This window comes from Chlamydotis macqueenii, chromosome Z (genome assembly GCF_036417535.1).
Source record: "Chlamydotis macqueenii isolate bChlMac1 chromosome Z, bChlMac1.mat, whole genome shotgun sequence".
NCBI lineage: Eukaryota > Metazoa > Chordata > Aves > Otidiformes > Otididae > Chlamydotis > Chlamydotis macqueenii.
The window spans coordinates 78,687,072-78,703,256 of NC_141593.1; the positions used below are offsets into that span (position 1 = coordinate 78,687,072).

At 45.8% G+C, this 16,185-nt stretch overlaps 1 long non-coding RNA gene across 1 annotated transcript in view; it reads right to left on the minus strand.

Annotated features, from left to right (window-relative positions):
• LOC147596445 (uncharacterized) overlaps positions 1-1,682 on the minus strand; it is a 130,142-nt gene extending 128,460 nt beyond the window's left edge. The window contains exon 1 of the long non-coding RNA XR_015261461.1: positions 1,562-1,682. This is a non-coding gene — a long non-coding RNA (uncharacterized LOC147596445). The remainder of the gene's footprint in view (positions 1-1,561) is intronic.
• Between the last annotated feature and the right edge of the window lie 14,503 nt (positions 1,683-16,185).

The window sequence follows — 16,185 nt, forward strand, 5'->3', positions numbered from 1 at the left end:
CCAGGCCACTCCGGAAGCCGTCTGTCCGTCTGCACCGGGACGGGGGTGCTGGGTGGCACCCCGTGAGGAGAATTCGGATTTAAACAGGACACATTCCTCTTCACTGGACTAAACTGCTTCAGGGACTTCCAAAGTATAAAACGGGGCGGGGGGGTGGGGTGTTCTTTCTTTCTTTTCTTTCTTTTTTCTTTTTTTTTTTTTTTTTTTTGTTATTTGGACAAGTTAGGGCAGATCCCAGCCCCGCAGCTGGTGCGCAAGCCAAACTTCCATCATGCGAGGGGAGACTTTTCCCTGGGAAAAAAACTGAGTGCACTCTCAAAAACGGGGATAGAAAATTCGCTGCGTTCTTTGGAAGTAAATATTTTATTACTTTGTTTTTTTTTTTTTTTTTTTTTTTAAGTCAGAGTGGAGTGTTGTTACAGAAATGTGCTTAAGTAATGAAACGAGAACGCGCCCCGGCTGTGCCGGCGGGTACCGATCTGCGTCCAGCGGCTCTGTCTCCCTGGAGGAAAATTAAGAGTTAGAAGAATTGCCTCCATCCCTCTTTAAAAAAATTTTTTTTTTTTTTTGGAAGGCAGCGATGCTTTCCAGACAGATTTCAGGGGATCATTTTCCCCAAATGACAGCAGAGATTTTCAGGAGTCAGCTATGTTCCTGCGCTTTTTTTTTTTTTACCCCCAGGAAAGAGGTGTGTGTTGGTGTTTTTGGGGGATTCTTTGGTGTTTTTTTGTTGTTGTTGTTTGTTTGTTGGCTTGATTTGTTTGCTTGTTGGGTTTTTTGTTTGTTTGGTTGGTTTTTTTGTTGCTTCTTCTTTCACTTCCTCAAATGAAAAACTAGACTAGCTGAACGCCATAGGGGGTTCGAGGGGGGAAATAACCACCCCCATCACCTTAAGGAGCGGTTAACCCCTGGGGTGCCGTGACCGCGGACCCTCCCGAGGGTCGGGATCAGTTCCGCAGCCCCCTCCTCTGTTCACGACCCGCACCGCACTGCCGAGATTTCGTGACCCCTGTGGCAGCTCCCCGCTCGGCACGTCACTTTTATCTCCAGAAAAAAAAAAACCCCAAAACAAAACACCTTTTATTATTATTATATTTTTTTAACTCAGAAAGTGGGAAAATACGGGAAGCAGGTGCACAGCTTCCAGAGTTGGGGGGAAAAGTCTCTTTGCTTTGGGTGGGTTTGGCAGCGCGACCCAGAGCAGACACCCGCGCAGAGCGGTGGGACCCCTCCTCCCCGCCGCCCACAGAAAACTTCAGGAGAGTGAAACCACCGGCCTTCAGGAAAAACAAACAAACAAACAAAAAAAGCACTTTTCTGTCCTCTGGCCGTGTTAACATCGGTTTTTCATGGCGATTTAGGTGTTTCTGCCCGGTTTCAAGCGGCTCTGAGCGGGACGGTGCCTGACCCCTGTACGCGCCTCTCGCCCCTCGGAGGGATACGTGTGATAAATACGTAATAACAACAATAATAGCATATTTCATTGTAATTATTATAATTACTGTTATTATCACTAATAACCAGCACCATTACTATTAAAAGAAAGGACAAAGAAACCAACCTGCGGAGCGGACTGCTCTCCCCAGCACGGACGGACGGACAGAAGGGGAGGGAGGGTCAGGCCCCACCGGGACCCCCCCTCAATTTCGCCTCAGGGGTTGGGACCACTGGGTGAGACCCCCCCCTCCGTTGGGTGCGCGGAGCGGCCGTTAACGGCTGCGATAACCCCGAAAAAGGTGGGGTGGGGGGAAGGTGGGAGGGGCGGGGGGGGGATTCGGGAATAGGGTGGGGGTGGGGGGGGGGTGTTGCGGAGCGCTGCTGCCCCCTGGCGGCGCGGAGCGGCACAGCCCCGCTCCGCACCCGCGGAGCTGCGCGCAGCCGGAGGCAGCGGCGGGGTTAAGGCCGCCCCCACCTCGCACCACTTCCGTCCTCTTCCAGCTTCCTCGGGGCTTCCGCACCTGCCAAAGGGAGAAATTTGGGGAAATAGCAGGAAAAATAATAGTGGAATAAAAAAGGCACGCGGGGGACAAACGGACCCTTACCCTTTGCCCGTGGCCCTCCTGCGCGTGGAAAAATAATGAAAAATCAGAATGGGCCAAAAGATAAAGAAAAGAAGACTTTCTGCTTTTTAAGAGTTGCCCGAAACTTCGTAAAACCCACCGGCAAAGGTGTCAGGGCGGCTGGGATGCGGGATGGGGGCCGGTCCCGCCGGAGCAGCCCCGGGGCCAAAGGGGAAAAAAGGACGGAAGTCGGGAAACGGCGAGGCAGGGTGGGTGCGAGGGGGCGAGGAAGAGTGGGCAGACGTCTTTGGGAAGAGCGGCAGCATGAGGCCGAGGAGAGGAGTCCGGGTGCGGAGGCAGGGACGCGGCCGAAAAAGACGTGAAATGAGTGTGAAAAATCAGCCGGAGTGGGGAAAAATAAAGCTGTACGGTTTCCTCCTCCCCCACACCCCTTTCTTCTTTTATCTATTTATCTATTTATTTATTTTTCGAGGCTCTCCACGGGGCTGTCTGTCGTGGGGATGCAGCGTCAGCGCACAATTTGTTGAAAATTTTGTTTGGGGGGGAAAAAAAAAAAAAAGCCGATTTGAGGGATCGAGCGACGCTTCCAATACCCTGCGATGCCATTTAGAACGGGGAGCGCTGGAGAGGAAAGTTCACTCCCTGGACAGGGAGTTTCTGCTGCCTGGCCTTGCTTCCCACGCAGCCCTCCTCCTGCTTTGCTTGTGATTACTCACCCCAAAACACGTGAAAGAGGAAGCTCAAAACAGATGGAAGTAACACAAAGTATTTTTTTTTTCCCCGCTGTGTCCAGAGCAGTAGAGGTAAATGTCAGCTGCTAGAGGCTGAAAGGCTTTATTAGGGCTTGGAGCTACCTTCCCTCTTCTCCATTCTTAGACATAGCTTTGAAGATTTCCAGGTTTTCTATATGTTTAGAATAAAATTAAGCTGTTAGGCTGCAATATATATATTTACTGTCTCTGCCTGAGTCACTGCAACACATAAAAATACCACTACTGTTGATTTTGGTATATATTAAATTACGAATCAAATAAATTAAAATGTTATGGGGTACAAATATGAAATACCAAAGTTAAGTTTATGATTCCTTTTCTTTCCATTAATTTAATTAAGCTTTTATGTTTTGGGCTGTTTATCTTTTAGAAATGTTGAGCAATACTGAGATTATGTTGTTTTTTTTTTTAATTTTATGATTAAAATGCAGAGCCAGAATGCATTTAGCTTTGCTGCCCCTTACAGATACCACGCCATGATTCTTTTTTTTGTGGCATTTTGGCATCCTGAGAGCTTCAATTTTTGACCCAGAGGTGACCTTGTAAGATTGCTGCTTCTCTTAATGCAGCAAGGCCTCTTGGCTTGGGGCATAAGCAATTGTAAGATTTCCACTAAATTTCCCAAAAGCAAGCGCGGATCTACAGTTCTTGAAGTGCAATCCACAACACCCACTAGAGATGAGAAATGCAGACCGGACCGTAAGTGTAAGGATTTAAAAATTACTGCATGCACTTTGCAAACATTTACAAGATTTAAACATTTATTAAGCACACATTTGAAAAATTCAGGTCATGTATTTCGTAATTTTCCAAAGCGGCTGAAAGCAGCAGCTTGTCTCTGAGGATGATGCCTGACGGGAAACTGAGAGTCTCTCGGACAGACTGACTCACACCACCTTATTTCAGCTGTGAAGAGGCGAACACTTTTGCTGACAGAATTATCTTCATTCGGAGAAGGAAGTATTTTAAACAAAATTACAATTACATTGTCTTTTCTACTCTCTGATACTTGATACAGTTCAGATTTACAAACATTTTTGTGGCCAAAACCGAGCAATTAGTCACTCTCTGGAGTATCAGACGAGTATTCCTGTAAATATCACCTTTTTGGCTGCACCAGGTGAAATAATATTGATCGAATTTCCAGAAGAGATTAACTGAAACAAGCACCTGCCCTTAGAAAATAGAGATTTCTTATTTTAAAAACATTTTAAACAACAAACTGATAATGCTTTCAATCCCCTAAGTGACCGCTTGCCTCCCTCACTGCCCCGAAGAACAACCCAGCCTTTAAAACTGGAGGAGAAGAATGCAATTAAGTAAAGAGCAACAAAAATGTAAAACTCTAGTTGCTGTTTTTGCTCACAAAGGGAAGAGAGCTAGACAGAAAATAAGCATTATGTTACTGTTAGTATTTTTTTCCTAGTAAGAAATTCAGGCACTATGGTTATAGGCAGCAGGGGTTTACAGGCCTGGCAGAGAAGTAGGCCGAGCGAGCTGTGGGCATTTCTTCCCTTCAGCAGCAAAAATAAATGTTCCAATGAAGTATGTAGCACATGTTTTTTTTTTTCCTAATACCTAACAATTACCAACTGGTTTGTGATAAGAAAACAGTTGCAGTGTGAGATCTTGGTTTGGGTGCAAACCCTCTGCACCAGGCTGCCAAAAGAGGGACATGGTGTGTTGACCCATGTTTCCTCCTGACGTCCTTTTACATTTTCCGTTCTTCTCAGATGCTGCTGATGGGCGGGTTTTCTGATGAAAAGTAACTGTTGTCGTTCCCCTATAAAACCTTCCTTCCCTCAGCATATTGCACTTGTGGCAAAGGCAGCTTTTTGCTGCTTCCCACCATATTGTAGCCATTCAACAGCACCAACAACCCCTCGCTGAATTGTCCAAACACTGATTCTCACATTTGCTGCTGCTGGGTTATTGTAACGCGTTTGTTTAGTGTTCAACATGGGATTTCCTTCCTGTTGCCCACAGCTTGTCTGGGAGGCAGAGGTGATGCAGACGTTGTGGCCCAAGTAAATCACAATCGCCGTCCTTGGATCATCACCTTTCTGCCCTCTTACGTGAAGAACTGTGTTTCTTCAGCGAACTGCTCACACCCTCCCTCCTCACCTTCACCCGTCCCAATTAATTTAGTCTACGTTCGTCTTGCCCACTCTGCTGACTCTACCTTCAGTCACTGACAGGTTTCTCCTCGAGAATTCTTGACCACTATTACACACTCCCTCATCTGCCTCTGTCTTAAATACTGCATCCTGCCTTCTTTATAAACCCTGTCTCTCAGGATGCTACACCTTCTGTCCATTTCCTGCTCAGCAGATCCTTATTTAATATTTATTTCCAGCTACACTCAACCTGATGATCTCTTAGTGCTAAGATGTTAAGACCATCTTTAGCAGCATAAAGTGCGTAATATCCTTAACTTATCCTGCCACTAAACTTGCTTTTTTTTTTTTTTTCCCAGCAAATGAAGTGAAAAACACTGTTCCCTATTAGTTGCACACAAAGAAAAATAGCAATTTTCTTCAGTGATACATCAATAACAGGACAAAGCTCACCAAATTTGTGTGGAGTAGAGTAATAGAAACAGTACTGAGTCAGGTTTGGTTTTCTGGCTTACCTTTTATATTTAGGTAGTAAGTTTAGTTGACCGTATGAAATGAACAATAAGATCTTGACTTTTGATCATGAGATCACAGATGGAGAGAGAAGACAAACCCCACCTCATATGATATCACTCTCCGTGACCTTGCTTCTTTGTAAAAAAGAAGGATGAGAAGCATACATATGAAGTGTTAAAATTGCCACTCTCCAGTATGGTTACTGAAGGCTCTCTGTCGTAATTTGCCATTTTGAGGAACACGTCAAATTCAATATGGCTCCTGGACTAACTGCTGTGCCTTGAAGTCCACTGACATCGTCGTTTTCTCAAGGAAAATGTGCTTGCAGAAGGTAAGCTGGGGTGATGCACCTGCGCATTTTGCAGCACGAGGGAAAACACGTCACTTTCCTAATCCGTCCTCTAGCTGATGGAAAACAGAGGCTGCATCACGACTACCACCTTTCGAGCATCAGGCAATGCAAAGAGCCATCTGTTTGTCCTGCCATGAGGAGCTCCCTTAACACGATGTTCCAAGTCATCTTTTCAGTGATTTATTGATGAATGTTGCAGTCTCACCCCTCAGGAATTGCAGTACTCCCAGATACAAAGTCTCCCAGTTGGTTTGATAAACAACAAATTCAGACCACAAGTTGCAGGAGAGAGTCAAAACACAGGCAGGGTTAGTGAATGTCGTACCTAAGGCTTTCTTTAGGAAAGCTTTCACTCCTCACGCTCATTTCTTCAAAATCCAAGCTTTTGTGACCGGCAAAATCAGCTCTGGAGATTTATACTTCAGCCAACACATCATCTATCACCCACCTTTGTTTTATCATCGATTTCTGTAGGCTGAAGACAGTCTTTTTTGATGGTACTATTGTGCAAGTGCTCTTAGGGGGGAAAAAAAAAGTAATTTTTTCCTTCTTTTCTACTGTGTGCTGCTTGTTCTCCAGCCTTGCACAAAATCTAAACTGTTGACACATTTCATTAGTTATTTATCGAACAGCACACTCGGGCAATTTTGAATAGCTTTGCTTGTCTGCTATGCTTTTGGGACCATATTTATTGCCTACTGTGTCAACAAAGACACACCAAAAAAATCTCACCCATGACACATTTTGAAATGAGTTATTTTTCTAGGACAGCATTATGCTCCCTGGGATGAAAAAATTGATGCTTTGCTTTGAAAGTCTGTGGTTTCAGCCACAGACTTTCAGGTCTTTTCAGCCTCAGAACAATGATGACACTGACGGCAAATAGCAGAAGAGTGGCTGTTGCAAAACTCAGCACTGTTCCTGTGATATATATATTTATATAGTTCTGAGGCTTAGATTATATATATTTAAAGTACGTCAGGTGTGTGATTGAAGCTACTCAGGACTGGTTTTCAGAAAGATTTTGACTTGTTGTGAATGACAATTAACTTTCATTTCTCAAAAAGTGTACTTTACTGCCAGTAACAGCTCTTTTTGCACTAAACAAAGTACAAAGAAGAGTTCTGAATTCCTCATGATAACGTTTCTATCTTCCTCTATAGTCCTGAATTTTTTTTTTTGGAATGTCATGTTATTCAGGACAAATTAAATAATGAATTTAACATCAGTCTGAGACAGCATAAAGAAGAAACTAATGGTTGAATTAATCAAGAAGAAACTTGAAGGATGGCAATGCAACTAGTGCCAATTCACAGTTTTGTGAAAATAGTTTTAATCAAAGAAACGTGACTTCAGTTTTTATGAGATAACTGATCTGAGTTCTGCACAGTGATGTTTGGTTTAGCAACGCATGACAAACTGACTGAAGACTATTGGGCTATCAATTAGGAAGTGGTCAATCAGTAGACCTCAAAAAGTTGGTGTCAGTGGAAAAAACTGTCAAAAAAGTGTCTTCCTGACAGGATTCCCATTGATCAATTGATGACTGTTCTTTCCAATATTTTATTAACTATCTGAAACAAAACAAAAAATCAGAGCTGGCAATATTTGCAGATGATAAAAGCTTTGAACAAGAGACAAATAATGCTAGTTATAGGGGAGTCATACAGCGTATTCTAGATTTGTGGGTAATTTGGGTCAATCAAATGCAAAAAGTCATGCGTCATGGGACAACAATTGCAGCCACCTGCAGAGTGGTGGTTCTCTAGAAAAGCTTGTAGAGGTTCAGAATCTGCAGGCAGATCAACGGTAATTCTCATCTTGAGACTACCGAAAAAAGAATAATCTGTTCTCAAAAAGGTGATAAAGAATTAGCGTGTACAAGAAGACCATTCTGCCCTTTTGTACAGCTCAGGAATGCGAGTCACAACCTGGATGCTCTCTCCAGTTAACACATTCTTATGTCCACCTTTTAAAATGGAAGCTGAAAATTGGAGAGCATGCCTAAAAAGTATTTGAATGCTGGGGAAAACAAAGGTCTGAGTTAGGCACATAAATATATACCTGCCAATCAAAAAAAAAAAAACCAAACTTGCATACATGACATAAGTGAGGTTTACAGGGAGAAAGGTACTGAAGAAGTCTTCCTTGCGGGAAGGAAAACCAACACAGATGAAAAGCTGTGTTTGTCAAGAGCAGCCGTGTCTTTAATGGACAGAGGACATCACCTGCACAAGGGAAGAGAAGAGCTCTCCAAGCCCTGCTGTCCTGCCTCAGAGACGTATTTTAGCACATTAGTCAGCTCAGCGTAGGGCGTCATGTGAAAATCTACAGCCCACAAGACCCAACTTACCAGCTGAGATGATCTCAGTTTGGTCTGGTTTTCTAGCCTGAGTGGATTCTTAAACTACCTAACTTTAAACACTTAGTTTAGGAGGCTATTCCCTGTAGGTACTCAATAGTCACTGGAGGGAGACAGAGTCCTTTGTGAGAGTATTTAGGAACTATTTTCAGGAAGAGTCTTCCTTTTTTTTTACAGCTGTATAGGGTGTCCTAAAAGAGAACAATTTCCTGATGCTGGTGTTAAGGCAGGGGTGGCGTGATGCTGGTGTTTGTATGTTGCCCCTCCATCTTGTGCTCATCGTCAGATGGAGACACCTGGAGAGCAGCACTTACCTAGGCAGGGAGGGGAATAGGACACCCCAAAATTGCTGTCCCAAGCATCTCAGAAAGCAGAATGGTCTCCAAGAGCAGAGTCTAGAAGCAGGTGGGATTTCCAGTGCAGTGTCTGTGCAGAAGCAAATAAAGACAGCGTAATCAAAGGGCTAAACTCTCCTCCGGAACAGCGGTGGATGACAACATGAATGGCGTGCCTGGTTATTTGGATGCCAGCTCCACAGCATACATTTCTGGGACAGGAGCGTCAGACAGCCGGCCTGCGAAGCTCAGTTTCATCTGTCTCTGTTGTTTGGGAGGGAGAGATGGCACTCTGCTGCAGGAAATAGGAGCCAAAGTGGGGGAAGAAGTGGGCTGCAAGAAACCAGCTTTTCTTAATGCAAAAGCAAGACGTACAGTCATGTTCCCGTAAAAGCAAAAATTCCAGCTGCCAAACCACACGCTCCTCTATACAGCAAGGAAAATCAAAACATATGTACACCTATAGAGAAAAATTCCTGTGTTTTCGGTGTACAACACACTTCTCCCTCTCCAAGCACCCTTTACTTTGTGCAACTGTGAAATAATGATCTCCAGTAGTTGCCCCCTTCCTCCTCACTGAATCATTCGTGTTCAAAACACAATGACCAAACTGCAATCCGCAGTGTGGGATGGAGCCCACACAGTACCCCGGGCAGCCTGATGACCATTCCAGTGCCAATGACACAAGCTGGTGGAAATACTGTCCATAGCTAAACCACAGCTGGTGAGCTGCCCAGTAAATACGTGACCCAGTAACACCAGCTCCCATCCTGCTCCATCCGAGACCCACTGCTCAGGTCCAGGTTCAACAGTGGTCTACAAGGTGGTGATGAAAAGGCTAAAAGAAGGTGGGACTGGAAAGAAATCACCTCTTTGGATTTCCTCTAGACCATCTCCCTCAAGATCTCTCTTCAATATATGCTGCTGCTTTCCAAAATTGAACATACTTGGAGAGAACAGTCTTGTCATCTTCTTTTAGACTTTCTTCACTCTCTTTTCTTCATCTTTATCAAGATCAATCAAGGCCAGACTGGACAGGGCTTTGAGCGACCTGGTCTGGTGGAAGATATCCCTGCTTCTTGCAGGGAGGTTGGAACAAAATCATAGAATGGTTAGGGTTGGAAGGGACCTTCAAAGGTCATCTAGTCCAACCCCCCTGCAAGGAGCAGGGACATCCCTGACTAGGTCAGGTTGCTCAGAGCCTCATCCAGCCTGGCCTTGAACGTTTCCAGAGATGGGGCCTCCACCACCTTTCTGGGCAACGTGTTCCAGTGTTCTATAACTCACATCGTAAAAAATTTTTTCCTGATTTCTAATCTAAATCTACCCCCCTCTATTTTAAAACCATTACCTCTCGTCCTATCGCAACAGGCCCTACTAAACAGCCTTTCCCCATCTTTCTTGTAGGCCCCCTTGAGGTACTGGAAGACCGCTATCAGGTCTCCCCGGAGCCTCCTCTTCTCCAGGCTGAACAGCCCCAGCTCTCTCAGCCTGTCCTCACAGGAGAGGTGCTCCAGCCCTTTTATCATCTTCGTGGCCCTCCTCTGGACTTTCTCCAACTTCTCCAACCAAGTCCTTCTTGTGCTGGGGGCTCCAGAACTGGACACAGTACTCCAGGTGGGGTCTCACCAGAGCAGAGTAGAGGGGGAGAATCACCTCCCTCGACCTGCTGGCCACGCTTCTCTTGATGCAGCCCAGGATGCGGTTGGCTTTCTGGGCCGCAAGGGCGCATTGCCTGCTCATGTTGAGCTTCTCATCCACCAGCACTCCCAAGTCCTTCTCCTCAGGGCTGCTCTCAATCCATTCCCCGCCCAGCCTGGATTTGTGCCTGGGATTGCCATGACCCAGGTGCAGGACCTTGCACTTGGCCTGGTTGAACTTCATGAGGTTGGCACGGGCCCACCTCTCCAGCCTGTCAAGGTCCCTCTGGATGGCATCCCTCCCTTCCAGCGTGTTGACGGCACCACACAACTTGGTGTCGTCGGCGAACTTGCTGAGGGTGCACTCTATCCCACTGTCCATGTCGCCGACAAAGATGTTGAACAGGGCCGGGCCCAGCACGGACCCCTGAGGGACGCCACTCGTGACCGGTCTCCACATGGACATTGAGCCGTTGACCACCACTCTCTGAGTGCGGCCATCCAGCCAACTCCTTATCCACCGAGTGGTCCGTCCATCAAACCCATGTCTCTCTAGTTTAGAGAGAAGGATGTCGTGCGGGACAGTGTCAAAAGCTTTGCACAAGTCCAGGTAGATGATGTCTGTTGCTCGTCCCTTGTCCACCGATGCTGTCACCCCGTCATAGAAGGCCACCAGATTGGTCAGGCACAATCTGCCCTTGGTGAAGCCATGTTGGCTGTCACCAACCACCTCCTTGCTCTCCACATGCCTTAGCACGGTTTCCAGGAGAATCTGCTCCATGACCTTGCCAGGCACAGAGGTGAGGCTGACCGGCCTGGAGTTACCTGGGTCTTCCTTATTCCGCTTTTTAAAAATTGGGGTTATGTTCCCTCTCTTCTAGTCATCGGGGACCTCACCAGACCGCCACGACTTCTCAAATACGATAGCCAGTGGCTTGGCAATTTCATCCGCCAGTTCCCTCAGGACCCGAGGATGGATCTCATCAGGACCCATGGACTTGTGCACCTTCAGGTTCCTTAGATGATCCCGAACCTGCTCTTCGAGTGCAGTGGGTGGTTCTTCATTCTCGCAGTCCCTGCTTGCACCTTCTACAGCTTGGGTGGTGGGACAGGAACTCTTGTTGGTGAAGACTGAGGCACAAAAGTCATTGAGAACCTCAGCCTTCTCCATGTCCTGGGTAACCAGGACACCAGTTCTCTTCTGGAGGGGGCCTACATTTACCCTGGACTTTCTTTTGTCCCCTACGTACCTATAAAAGCTCTTCCTGTTACATTTTATATCCCTGGCCAGATTAAGTTCTGCCAGGGCTTTGGCCTTCCTTACCTTATCCCTGGCCACTCGTGCAGCCTCTTTGTAGTCCTCCCAGGCTACCTGTCCCCACTTCCACCCTCTATAGGCTTCCTTTTTCACTTTCAGTTGGTCCAGGAGCTCCTTGCTCATCCACGCCGGCCTCCTGGCCTTTTTGCCCGACTTGTTTTTCATCGGGATGCACCTCTGCTGAGCTTGGAGGAGGTGCTCCTTGAATATGGACCAACTTTCCTGGGCCCCTCTTCCCTCCAGGGCCGCCTCCCATGGCACTTGGCCCATCAGGTCCCTGAAGAGGCCGAAGTCCGCCTTCCTGAAGTCTAGGGCAGAGAGCTTGCCATGTAGTTTCCTTGCTGCCCTGTGGATCTTGAATGGTCTTTAAGGTCCTTTCCAACTCAAACCATTCTACGATTCTGTGACTCAGACTTCCCAATTTGGATTTATTTTTTGACTACCTTATTTTTGCTTATATAGAAACCTGTCAGACCCTGTCATCTCTCCCTCCGCATCAGAGGACAGCAGAAAAATGCCACTGCAGTACCTGTAATACAAACCTGTGTTGTGCTGTGGCCCAGCATCACCCCAAGGAAACACACACAGCCATATGCTCTCAGTTTCTGCTTACAGCGATGGTAATTCAGGTTGTTAGTTGATTGTTTTATTTCATGGCATAAAATAATACAAGCAGGTGAACATCCTTATAGATTTTCCCTCTGGCCAGTTTTTTTTTTTGGATACGGATTGCCTGGTATGTTGTCTTAAAACCACTCCCTCAACTAACACTATAGAGGTAAAGCAGAGGCTGATCATAAACTTCTACCTGCTACTGATCATAAACTTCTACCTGCTACTGATTTTAAGCAAAGATAGAGCTTTTGTATTAAGCCCATAAAGTTTTCTAAACTCCAACATCCACTGTCACAAGTCTCCTGACGAAGAAAAGGAGCAGGGATGGGCAGAGGAAGGGGCAGATCCCGCTTTGCTGGCACGGCTTAAGCTAACGCAGCAAAGCCGGCAGACCCCAAGGGAGATGCCTGGGTGCTGCTAAGCAGAGCGCGTTTTTACCTGCCTGCAGCAATGGCCAGGACCCCGCTGAGGGTTAGGGAAGCGCCTTTGGGCAGACAGGTCCTGTTCCAAAGCCTGTGAAAAGCAGCTGGTGCCCTTCCAACACCTTCAGTCAGCTCCAGCTTGAGACATGTGCTGTGGATCTGCCTGGCCAGTTCGAGCAAATTGGTTGTACAGCTGTGCAGGGGTGCCTTGACAAAACACTTTGATCAGAATCTCATTCCGTATTTCTTCGTCTGTGAAGCTGGACTGATAGTCACGCAAGTGATGACAAGCCACCAAGTCTTTCTGCCCCTTTGCAGAGGTGGAAGAAGCCAATTCCACCAGCGGAGAGGTTTCTCCATCCCAGTGTGCAAGCCATGGTGAATATGACATCCTCCCTCACCATGAACATGGTGTGTATGTTTACACTTGTCTTGTTGCTTACTTGGGGATTTCCAGTTGAAAAGGTCCTGAATGGATCAGGAGTCTGACACAGGAGAACACCGAGACACAGACAGAATGGCTGGGAGGAATTGTGGAATATTTATTATTTTAAATTTAAATAGTAATTAAGGTGAAAAAATTGCCTAGACAAGGCTCTAGACATCTAACACATAGTTAATAACAACATAAAGTCCCAGCAGCGAAAATAATGATTTGAAGCAGTGTCTGAGCCAGCCAGTTACAAAAGCTTTGTTGCAGTCCCACATCACTCCAGGAAGAATATTCCCATTGCTCTTCAAAAAAACCTTACTGAGCAGATGTCTTCTGCAGCATGCCCAGAAGAGCGACAGCCCTAAATCATACAGATTACACAACAGAGAGGAGGTTTAGATGATCTGTGCAACCTTAACTGTTAACATAACACCTGTATGCCCCGGCTTGGTGTGCCTTTGTAAACTCCCAGGTTTTTAACGAAGACTTTAAAAAGCATTTCTGTCCTGTTGTCTGTCTATTCACTAACTGTGTTATTATAGTAAAAATTCTAATCTCCTAGCATTCATAAAAAATACTTTGGAATTAAAGGGAGACAGGGTATCAAAAGGAGTAGCAAAAAAAAAAATTGTCTTTAAAAGCATTGCAAAGCTCTTTTGAACCTTTTTAGGGACAGGAATTTTTTTTTTTTTTTTTTACTAAAAAGGCAAAATTCAGAAGTTTGGTAGACAGTTTTTGTCTTCTGTACCACAGAGGCAGGTAGATGCTGCAAAACCGAGATCCAAAGACTTTGTAGACTGTCATACAGACACTTTGGAGATGGCCTATCCGCTGACAGAGCACTGGCACAGTAGGGAGATCTGGATGGTAAGTCCTGGTGTAAAGTCTAAGTCTCACAGCACTTACATAGGGGATCTATGTGAGATCTGGATAATCTCTGACAGATCTCCTCTGCTTGACCTGTTCTCGGTCACTTCTACTGCGCCTGCCTTTCAGCAGAGGTCTCTGTGGATGCTCACCCCGTCATCGGCTGCCTGACCCTCGGTGTCACTGCACAGCTCTTATTTCTAGCTACGAAGACTGAGCCGTGTGATTTAATGCTGTCACCACTTCGTGTACGAGCTGTTCTCCAGGAACACTACGTGATGAAGGCCACGTGCGTCTCCATCACGTGAGTGCCCTCCAGAGCAGGGTGAGCTGCTTTCTTTTGCTCTGGGCACTGTGAGGACAGGATGAGATTTTTCCACGTTGTAGCCTCAGAGAGCAGTTTTACACTGTGAATTACATCCAATCCTGCTTAGCCTGTATTCAGGGACAAAAAATCTCAGGGAAATAAAGTCTCCCAGGAGTGAGGCTGAGCCAAGGTGCTGCTGTGCAAATGTGATGTGGCCTGTGCATCCCTTTCTGTCTGACATTCATCCCCTTCTCTCTTGCATTCACCGGCTAAAGGGCTGTTAAACTTGGCACAGCAAGTGAAACAGAGGAGTGGGACCACTTGCTGATGGAGAGCGTGGTTGCATCTGTTCCAAAAAAATCAGAGGAAATTCAGGGAGGTGAAGTATGAGGTTTCTTTAAACTACCTGGATCCAGCCCAATGAGCAGAATTGGCTTTTCTGATAAGGAGCTGGAGTAACTGCTTGGAGTTACTGGCTGACAAAGAGCAAGATCAAAGGAAATCCAAAAACCTAGGAGATGGAAAGGAAGGGTCTTTCTGAAGCCTCCCTAAGTCTAATACTCCGCATGTCCAAAAAATAGGGCAGAAAAACTGTGTAGGAGAGACTGGTACTTCTCTCTATTGGCAAAATTAGCTTCCGTTTAATCTAGTAGGCTGGAGAAATCTGCTGCCATTCAGAAGGTGGGAAGAGAAAAGGTCTGGTTAATGCTGTCTCTTCAGCAGCTATTCATAGATTGTTTGAAGGAGACTGATGTTAGCGTTAGCAGAAAAACTATCCAGGCTTAGCTATGTGGCCTGACCCCATCTGGCAGCTGAACTTCAAAGTTTCTCAGAAACAGCAGTCAGTCTGTTTAGCTTTGTTGGAGGAAATCAGTGCAAGTGGGCAGCTCACACTCCCACAGCTACAAAAACTTCTATGGTAAGAGACTATATTGGTTAAAAAAGATCTAGAGGGTTAGCCCTAGTTTGAGGAAGCTTTACTGTCTTTTATATAGCATTATCTTTCCGTGTGTGGCAAACAGGCCAAATAATTATGATGCAAACTGATTCTCCATAGGATACATGTATTATTGTGTTCTTTCTTCCAGCTTCTGACTAGGGAAAAGTAATTTCTCAGTTAGTAAGGAACCAGAGGGGGATTTTATAACTTAACACTGAACAAAACTTCCGGTACAGAAGCCTAATTGATGCTTGTTCTGTGCAGCCACAGTGGCCTAGAAGCTGAGTCCTGATATCCTCAAAGAAGTGTGAGAGCCTTGGCTGAGCTGAGCCTTCAGGTGACGCTGTCTGACTTTTTCTTACTGTGAGCATCCTCACCAGTGTTATCTCTCAAGCAAGGTTTTCTCAAAATGTTAATTCCAAAACACAAGAAAACTTTAAGTAGCAGACTATCAGCTGTGCAGGAGGAGATACTAAGCAAGAGTAGAGGAATTAACTCACTGCTCTCCCTGTACCTTGTGGTCTTCATTACTGGTCTTGTGCTCCACCTCAGCAGCCTTTGATGGCCTCTTGCACTGTACAATCTTCAGAAGATTCCCCTCAGCCTCCTAGGAAATGTTCCTTCCCTCTCTCTCTTTAGTCTTTCCTGGGGGAGGAGATTTCTTGCCATGATTAGTACCCTACTCCTGCTCAGCCTGTGATTATACATCACTCCAGAAACTCCCTGCTCATTTTTTTTTTCCCAGGGAAGGCTCTGTCACTGTGTTTTTCCAGAGGGCTTTGCCTGCCTAAAATAGCAAGAGCTGTGGTAAAGCAAACTGGTTGCCTTCCCAGACACAGCCTTTCAAACAAAGCATACTGCACCACACAGTAAACTGCAAAGAGATAAAACACCCCCTTCACAAGGTGTATCTCCTGTAGGATATAGACACAGCAGCAGAAGAGAGAGCCCAGCCAAGGAAATCATCTTATTCAAGAAAATGACTTAACTGTATAAAAAACTTGCAGAAGTCTCAGAATGATAAGCAGTTGATTACAGTTTCTGTGTTTCTTTGTTCAAGACCCTCATTCAGCTGTTATTCAGCCTGTGATTTCCAATTAGGGTCTGCTTACACAGTGTGTAAGTAAAATCAGACGAATTGTTGTCCCTGAGGAGGTGAACACCTCC